Raw genomic sequence first — 9,301 nt, forward strand, 5'->3', positions numbered from 1 at the left:
CATGTTTCTTAATTACAGCGCCCCCTAGAGGTCAAAGGTCACCAGATTTCTTGAGCGTCCCCCTGATTGGGTCCTGAGTCCATGGACTAAGTTTGGTTATGATAGGTGAATGGGTTGCTGAGATATGAGCTCACTTCCTGTTTGGCGGCTTCGCCGCATATTTCGATTGGCTGTTACGGGCGAACGGTTTGAGTTCCGAAGACGAAAAGGAGTATCTTTTGTGAGGCTTGGGCTGAAGATCATGTGTGTCAAGTTTGGTGACGATCGGACAAAATTTGTGACCTGTGAAGTTTTAGTTTCACTTTCACTAAAATCCAATATGGCAGAAAATCCATCATGGCGGAAAATGACGTCATAGGGTGCGTTGAACTCGGCTTGGTCCAAGGATTCCAACGATACCTCATTTTTGACAATCGGGTCAACAGGTCAGAAGTTACGTGCGTGAACGCAAGTCCAACTTTGGCCTGTTGGTGGCGCTAGAGTGCTTGAGGTGCCATCATGAAACTTGGTGACATTAATCATGGGACTGTCCCTAATCAGTGTGCCAAATTTCACAACTTTTCACCAGACGGTTCTATGGGCTGCCATTGACTTTAATGGCGGAATAATAATAATAATAATAATAATAATAATAATAATAATAAGAACAAATAGAAAAACAATGGGTGCCTTCGCAGCTTCGCTGCTTGGCCCCCAATAATAAATATAGCTGCAAGCAGCAATGAGGGGGCCAAGCAGAATAGGCCGGAGTTGCCATGGCAACTCAATGCTGTTACATCAGAAATATGGCCGTAAACTGTCAAACCAAGTTTCATTGCTAGCAACCAAAGATTGCCTGAGATATAAGATCACTTTCTGTTTGGTGGCATCAAAGCGGATTTTGTGTGTTGTGAAAACGCTTCTGTCAACTGGTCTAGAAAAGTAATGTAAGGAATTGTCTGAGGATGGTCTGTGCCAAAAGTTATGTGTGTGAATGCATATTCAACTTTGACCTGTTGGTGGTGCTAGAGTGTTCAAGGTGACGACATTAAACTTGATGTAATTAATTGTTGGACTGTCTAATGCCAAATTTCCCAACTTTATACTAGATGGCTTTATAATTGCCATAGACTTCCATGGCAGAATAATACACATCCGCAGCTACAGGCCAAAATATAGTTTTGCTAATTCAGCACCCACTAGAGGTCAAAGGTCACCAAATTTCTTGAGTGTCCTCCTAATTGGGTGATGAGTCCATGTACTACGTTTTGATACATGCAAGGGTTGCTGAGATATGAGCTAACAATTTTGATTGGCTGTTACGGGTTAACGGTTGTAGATCTGAACACAATAAAGCGAAGTGATGCTTGGTCTGAAGATGTCATCATCTTCGAAGGATTTGACTTGGCAGGCTTGGTTCTACCAAGCACGAATCCTTGAGGCTCCTTGACTTTGAGAAACAGCCATTGCCTAATTTTAGTCTGAATATAAGATTTCAGAAATCTTACAACACAATGATTTGTTTTTTATGATAGTAAGTTTCATGGTAGGCAAGTTGTATGGTGATATGTATTATTTTTTTCTTCACTCTATTCACCTGTAATTTACCCTTCACATCAAATGTATTTTGTGTTGTGTGGACATTTTCTAAATCTCTTTTGGGCTTCATGGGCTAAAACATTTAGTATGTTCTAAAGAATAGCAGCCTAATGTAAAATGTGGTGGTTTTATTCAGCTGGTAACTGAATTATTCATTTTCAGTCATTGCATTTAATCCATTGTGTGGATGGTGAATTTGGTTATATTTTGAATATTTTGATATCAGGGCGTGACAAATGAAGTTGAAGAAGTTTAGGGACTTTTATTATGACGAGTAGGTCCTAACATCAAATAAATTGACTACGACCACGCGCCATCTTTCTTTTCGCTGACTGCTGTCAAGAGGTAAAGACGTGTTTGAATGTTTCGAGAAAAGTAATTGATATGTCTGTATATTTGGGTTTGAGCCATTTATAACAGAATAAACACGCATAAATACGAAGATATGAAACTATGTTTAGCGGATGTACATCTGGAGAGTTAGTTTAGATTTGTTAACGTATTAGTGTCACTCTATGAACGATAAACTCTTAACGTTACAGTTAGACAGACAGGAAAGGTAACGTTAGCGATTGTGGAAGTGTGGATTCGTAACGTTAATACTTTAAAATGTTATAATCAAATGTAAGCAGGCAGTGTGTTGAGAACAGGCGATTATTTCATGAAATACGTTGTATCGTCGAATTAAGCTTACTTTATAGGCTAACGCTGGCACGATGCCTCACGCCATGATTGAGGCTAACGTTGTCAGGCACGTGTTTGTGAAGGCAGGCAAGCATGTGCAATTCTTAGCAAATAAGTAATTTAAGTAATGATAAACAGGATGTAATGTTGGCTTAGGTTAAATTGGTCTGATTTGACAGCGTGCATTCAAATGTCAGGGTGGATTGTGAGGTTAAAATCGTGGATGAATGTAATGTTAGGTCATGGCTAAAATAGTCTTGAACTATGAAGGGAGGGCACAAGCTCACATAAGGCGACAAACAATTGTGTTGTAACGTTACCATGACTCGTCTAAATTATTCTTTTCTGTTGGCTATTTTAGGTGGCAAACGGTAGCCTATTACGTAGTGTTTTGGATTACCTAATCTCAAATGGCTTCATATAATGTACCAATTACTTCATGAATTAAACAACAACACAATTGTTTTATAAATTTCATAAGCCTAACCTTTTTTGTATGACCACCAATTCCTGCTATGAGATGTCTTGGTTTGGTTCAGACCATGGTTTTAGATATGGGAATAGATTTCACTGGGGATAGGAATTATATTTGTAAATGTAAATTGTGAAGGCATAATATACAGATTTTTCCTTGGCTCAATACAAATAGAATGTCTCGTGCTACTTCTAGAATGTGGCAATGCCAAGAGGTTCTACCTTTTAGGTAGCTAATTTGTTGGTTTTACACCAAAATCCTGTAGTGCTGCTTTAACAATTTTCTGTAAATTGGGAGTGTATTGGTATATTAAGAATGACTACAAGCCACATCACACGTTTGCAAGTTCAAAGTACATATTATTGAAAATGCTAAGTATGTATCTTAAAAAATCTATATATTTTTGTTTTAAACCGTTTTCCAGAATCTGGATATTTGAGTGAAGTTTTATATTGAAGGTAAGCATGAAATGTTTCATAACTTTTGTCACATACATTCACATAAACAGTACAACTTGAAGGGGAATTTAAAAAATGGTTTGCTGTACAGACTGCAAAACGGTAATACTAGTAATAAATATGTCATGTTGATATTTGGAATATTTATAATTGTGTATGACTCTGAGGTGCCTTACAGTCCTGGATAAAAAAAAAAACTAGTATATTGCTCTGCTTTATTCAGAATAGTTCTGATGGCCTCAGAGTATAAAGTCATGAGAATCACTGCAGGGACTCCAGCTGTAGTTTTAAGTAGTTTTCAGTGGTGATGTGTGCCATTACTTGTGTTATGGATGAATGTGGTGTGTCATGCATATGAAGGCAAGCAAGTAGGATTTAAGAGTTGTAGAGCTGGGTTGCTTTCATTAGTTTTATTCCTGTCTCATATGCCTTTTGCTGTAGGTCAACAAAGTGTATGCCTCAGTATGGTATAGCTGTATCATACGTTTCATGGTACTTGTGCATAGGCCTAATGGTATAACAATCCTGATGGCAAATTTGTTTCACCCTTTGTGTCAGTGCATGCAAGTGTCAGGTAAATGTACAAATATAGGGGAATGTATGAATTGAAGGTTTATAATGGCTTTAAAGCTACATACCACCCCTTTTGATTAATTCAGTGTGGTTGACCCTTGCATATGCAATTAAAGAAACAATATTGTAGGTTGTGAAAACAAGCAGTATTGTTGTAATTAAATGTACGGTATCCACATTATAATATAATGTTCCTTATCAACGATGCTGGTGTTATGTCAAGGTATGCTGCTTTGAGATACTGTAGCACAAATGAATAGTATTTTACAAAAATGGCACTGTTCTGTTTAAGGATGCAGGCTAAAATGCTGCTTTTAGCCACCAGTATCCAATGTTTTGATTTAGGAGCAGCACCATCTTATTAAAACAGATAGTTGAAATGGACTAACAATCCTGAATGTTTTTTTTTTTGTACTTTATTTATTTGGTTTAGCATATTGACTAACAAATATTATATATGATGTGTGTTGAGGTAGCAAAAATTACAGTACTTCTACTGAAACCCTACTTGTGCTATAGCACAACTTGATGGGCAGCCTAATTTGACCCAACACTGGCTCTTTGGCGTTGCTATCAGGGTGTAAGCAACGGTTCAAGGCTGTGTGAGTTCACGGTAATTTGCACTTGTGACCTAGTTGGCAGTGATTCGACACCTTGTTTTTCAATTATTGAAAATGTTTTGAACATCTGGTCAGGGTTTGTAGACTATATAAACAGTAATAATTGTGTGTGATTTTATTGGGAAATTTGTTGAAAACATCTGAAATGCTAGATTCAGTTATTAGTCTTAAAGTATTTTTTGATTTCAGTATGCCTTGCTCATGCTTGTAAGTGTTGTATAGTTTCACTTTTGAATGTAAAGAAGGTAAAGAACATTTATGATGTAAATATGTACATTGTTGCCTGTTTATCAGAACTGATGAAATTAGTACAGTGTAACTTATGAGATGCTTAAGGAAATGTAGCATGTCAGACTTGCCTGTTTCTGATTTGTGTTCTGTGTTTTGCAGATGCCGTGTCCAAGCAAGCGCTCCAGGGCAGCCAAAAAAATACAGGCTGATTTGAGGTCCACTAAGGTCAGGCTGGTGAACTTTTCATTCTGTCCTGATGTATTATGATTGTGTGTATGATAGAAAACATGTTTAAATGTTGCTTCCAGTTAGCAATTGCAGTAGTTTTTACATTTCAGGGGTGTGATTCTTCCGTTTTTTTTTTTTTTTTCGACTTGAAAATGAGACCCACGCAATTCGTACAGATCCGATGAGTTTTTTTTTTTTTTTTTTTTTTTTAGAGGGGGAGGGGGTCTGTTGATAAGAGGTAGGCTATATTTCTGCATTACACAGGCCATCATTACAGCAGGTCGCTGACAATGACTGGTTTTGTGCTTCACATCTTTCCGGATGTCACGCCGCTTGTAGTGTATTCCGTTTATTAGTGGATTTCATTGAAAGTGAGACGGGTTGATCAGCTGCATTCTGAAGAATGCTTGATTCAAGTTCAGTGTCTGTGGCGCACTCCTCAGCAGAAGCCATGAAACGGTAAAGGTCAACAAATTAATTTAAAAAGACATCATGTATGAAGTTTTTTCCCCCCTTGTTTTGGCTTTGCATCGGGTTCGCTGTCAGGATTTTCCGATAATGAATCTCGTGATGCTGATATTGAATTTTAACTTCTGCGCGTGTAAGCTGTGCTTGAAGTTAGCTGTGACAGACTAGCCTAACCTTACAGGTTTTCAAAGCCTGTCTACCTTAGGCCTACTACATTGTTTAGTTAACACCTTGTCATTTTGCGTTTGTCCAGCCGTTCACCTCTGTGAACCTTGCGCCCCTTGTCTAAAACATATTTCAGGATGCCAGCTAACCATGAAAACGTAACGTGATGGTGCGAGATCAAAGCTTTGGCATACTTAGTAAACGTCTTGCACATAACATTGAGCTGAATATTTAGTGGAAATGGCCTACTGTAGCATTGTACTGATGGATAAAAAGTCGCCAATTTAAAGGCGCAGTCCCTACCATTTATTTTAGGAGGAGTGGTGTAGGACCTACAGTGTTACTTTGGGAAGAGAGGAATCGATGTAATTTGATTATCTTTGGAACTGAAATATCAACAACCTTCAAGTTGCAACCTCTTCAATCAGCATCAAAATATCAGTAGGCCTATCAGATGATTCACTATTTTGTATGTAGGCCCAGAGGACTGTTAGGGGGCAGGCTATATATTATCAAGTAGGAGTATAGTAAATAATTTAGTCAACATTTTAACTCAATGTTGGTTTAAGTTATAAACAAAACATGTTATAAATGGAAAAAATACATGGTTCTGCGTCACTGTTGGCAAAATGATCATGATGGGCTATATATTTTAGCCATATTTGGTTTAGTCTTGTGTAGGTCTATAGCAGTGATCCTCACATTGGCAGTGTAAAATCAAAAGGAGAGTCACTTTTACGACAACATACTAAGTCACCTTTGCAAATGTGCATTTCTACATATAAATTGGACATCCCACAAAAAAAGAAATACCACAGCCAATACAGCTAAATATATACAGCCAAGGCTTAATAACTTCCTTTCACCTTCATTATTTGGGTGAAGGGAAAAGTATAATTCAGGTTTTTACGTTTTTGTAGTGCAGTATTGTATGTTTATGAAGCACATTTAAAAAAAATTATATTGGCTGTGTTACCACATAGCCTTCAGTGGGTCCCATTTAGAAATGACCACTTCATTCGTGCTTTCCGTGATTTATGCAGCTGAAATGTATTACAACTTACCGCCACAAGGTGGCAGTATAAGTCCGCTGTAGCATTGTCGGTAAACAGGGCAGCGGATTGCATTCAAAGGCGTTGCAAGTGGTAGTGAGCAGGCTTGTGCAAAATTCCAGAATTGAATTGAAACTGGCTCTTAAATTCCAATTCAATTCTTGAATTTCACTTCAAACTAAATTTTCTTACGGGGGAGCATGCCCCCGGACCCCCCTAGTATTTGCCCCAAATATATTTTCTTTAAGGCCCTTTTCCAGTGCCACCCTTGTATAGGATTTGCCTCATGAATTTTATGAAGTGTAGGTGATGTAAATATATACGGTAGCCAACACTATACTACACTAAAGTACTCGAACCATCGAGGGGGTCACTCCGTGCTACGTATATTTTCCTTTTTTTTTTTACCTTTGCCAATCACACCCCTGACATTTGCTTGAATGTTTAAGGGAAAGCAGGTAGGCTGTGTGCAACCATGTATATCAGGTCATGTATGCAGGTTTGTGAAAGAGTAGGAGGTGTTTTCCTTCCTTCTAAGTAGATGTTTGATACACATACATATGCTGCAGTTTTATCCTCACAATGTTTTTGAGATGGTACAGTACAGATTACATGATGTTTCAGCTTTCTGTTTTTTATTAGTGACACTTGGGTGGTTTGATATCTGCATTATATGAATGTACATCAACTAGAGAATTGTTATTCAACAGAGTCAGGTAGTTGAGTGCAAGTCTGAGTTCATTGTCAATAGGATCATAATTGTATATTAAGTCTTTTTAGTATGATGGTTGAGTTCAGGTTCATGTAAGTGCCGTATCAAAAATGTGTTATGTATGGGTTGTTTTATAGCATAGATGTATTCTTTTATGTAGAATTTAGAGACTCGAGAGACAGATTAGTCAACACTGATATGGTCAGATACCGCTTGGTCATGGTCAGTGGTAGGAGGGTCTTTGTTGGCTGTCCAGTTCCTCACAGATGATTTATAAAATGCTGGCCTGACCTCAAGATCGATGTAGTGGTTGTTACCAGGATAGGCATTGTACTTTGTAATGTGATGGCTCTTGTACCATAAACACTTGCGTCACAGTAATATTGATGCAGAGAAGGAGCTACGTTAGGAATGGACTCAGGATGGTGCACTGTTTGTAACGCTTTACACTTAGATAGTCTCATGACTGTTATTGGCATGCAAACAGTAGAAATGTTTTCTATGGCCAAGTTGTCCAACTTTGGTGAATGGAAAAAGTGTGGTTTATTAGCTCTATAGATTGAACTTTTGTAAAGGCATACTGTATAAATGTGAGCTATGCTTCTTTCTAAACATACTACTACTACTGTCAGTTCTAGTAGGCCTCCCTGTGCATGTGTTGTAAAAGCTTTGGAGATGATTCAGAATGCAGCAGCAGCATGTCTGATACTTTCTCAGCCTAAGAGGACACATGCTTCTTGTTGTCTGCATTGGCTTCCTATTGCAGCCAGAATTAAATTCAAAACCCTGACATTGACATATATGGCTTTTACTGGATCAGCTCCATCTTATCGTAATAATGATCCCGCCTTACATTCCTTCTAGACCACTGCGTTCCAAAATTGAGCAATTTTGTGTTAACATCTTTAGTTGTATCAACATGTATTCTTTACTTGAGTCATTATAATTTTACATGAATTAGTGTAATTATATGTTTGGATGAAAGTGTCTGCTAAATACCATAACAAATGTGAATGATTGCATGTTTTCATAGAAGTGGAAAGACATTGTCAAGTACCAGTTGAATGGTCAAACAACCATGGTATCATTACATGTGACTGATTAAATGTGTTTTGTTGTAGATGCCGGCTGATGTCGCTGAGTCAGGACAGACTACAGTGGACCGAGATACCGAGGTTTTGCCACCGCTACCTCGTAAAAATAAAGCAAGGGCCGAGGTTTTGCCAGCGCTACCTCGTAAAAAAAAGGCCAGTGCTCCGCAGTCTTCGGACGCCAACTATGCTCCCGTACTGTTCCCGTACTGCTCACGTACTGCTCAAACTCAGCCAAACTCTGCTGAAACTCTGCTCAAACTCAGCCAAACTGCTGACTCTCTGAATATGTGCCATGACTCTGCAAACCCACTGTCAAATACTTTGACTTCTAATGCTACTAATGATTGTTTGATTGAATCTGTTGACTTCCCAGAGAGATCTGTGCTGATGGGGTCCTTTCATCAAGGCGATTCACGGTTTGGAAATGTGCGCAACAAGCAGTGTGGTGCCATCAGTTTGACTGCTGTTTTGAAGTCCAAGATGAAGAACGTGTGGAGTTGGGAAACTCGAGATCTTGATGATGTTTTGATTAAGGGAACTGTTCTTTACAGGTCAATGAGTGCACAGGGTAAAATAAGAGACCAAGGAAGGGGTTACATTGCTGTGTCTGAATTGCCTAGACAATATGAAGTGTGGAATTGTGATTTCTCAATAAACTTTGCTGATTCTTACACTGGATTTATTCAGGTTGATGACTATGACGATGCTTTACGTGATGTTGCCATGCCTTTTGATGTAGCACTGCAGCGGGCGCTGTTTAGCAATGATGCTTGTTTGTTAACCATTTGTGCTAACACATGTGCTGTAGTGAATGCAGGAGCAAGGTTTGCGTTTGTTGATTCACACGTTAACAGAAACGTCAACCAGAAAGGTGAGAGGACAAGTTGTGTTGCATACTTCAGCTCTATACACTCCCTGGTCACATATGTTTACGACTTTGCACGATCTTTTGGCATAAGCACA

At 38.6% G+C, this 9,301-nt stretch overlaps 1 long non-coding RNA gene across 1 annotated transcript; it reads left to right on the top strand.

Moving 5' to 3' along the window:
* Nucleotides 1-1,906: 1,906 nt before the first annotated feature.
* LOC121695252 lies at nucleotides 1,907-9,009 on the top strand. The gene is made up of 4 exons (XR_006026048.1): nucleotides 1,907-1,923; nucleotides 3,162-3,195; nucleotides 4,779-4,844; nucleotides 8,366-9,009. It is a non-coding gene; the product is annotated as an uncharacterized LOC121695252 (long non-coding RNA).
* The last annotated feature ends 292 nt before the right edge of the window (nucleotides 9,010-9,301 follow it).

Source organism: Alosa sapidissima, chromosome 21, assembly GCF_018492685.1.
Source record: "Alosa sapidissima isolate fAloSap1 chromosome 21, fAloSap1.pri, whole genome shotgun sequence".
In the NCBI taxonomy this organism is placed as follows: Eukaryota; Metazoa; Chordata; class Actinopteri; order Clupeiformes; family Clupeidae; genus Alosa; species Alosa sapidissima.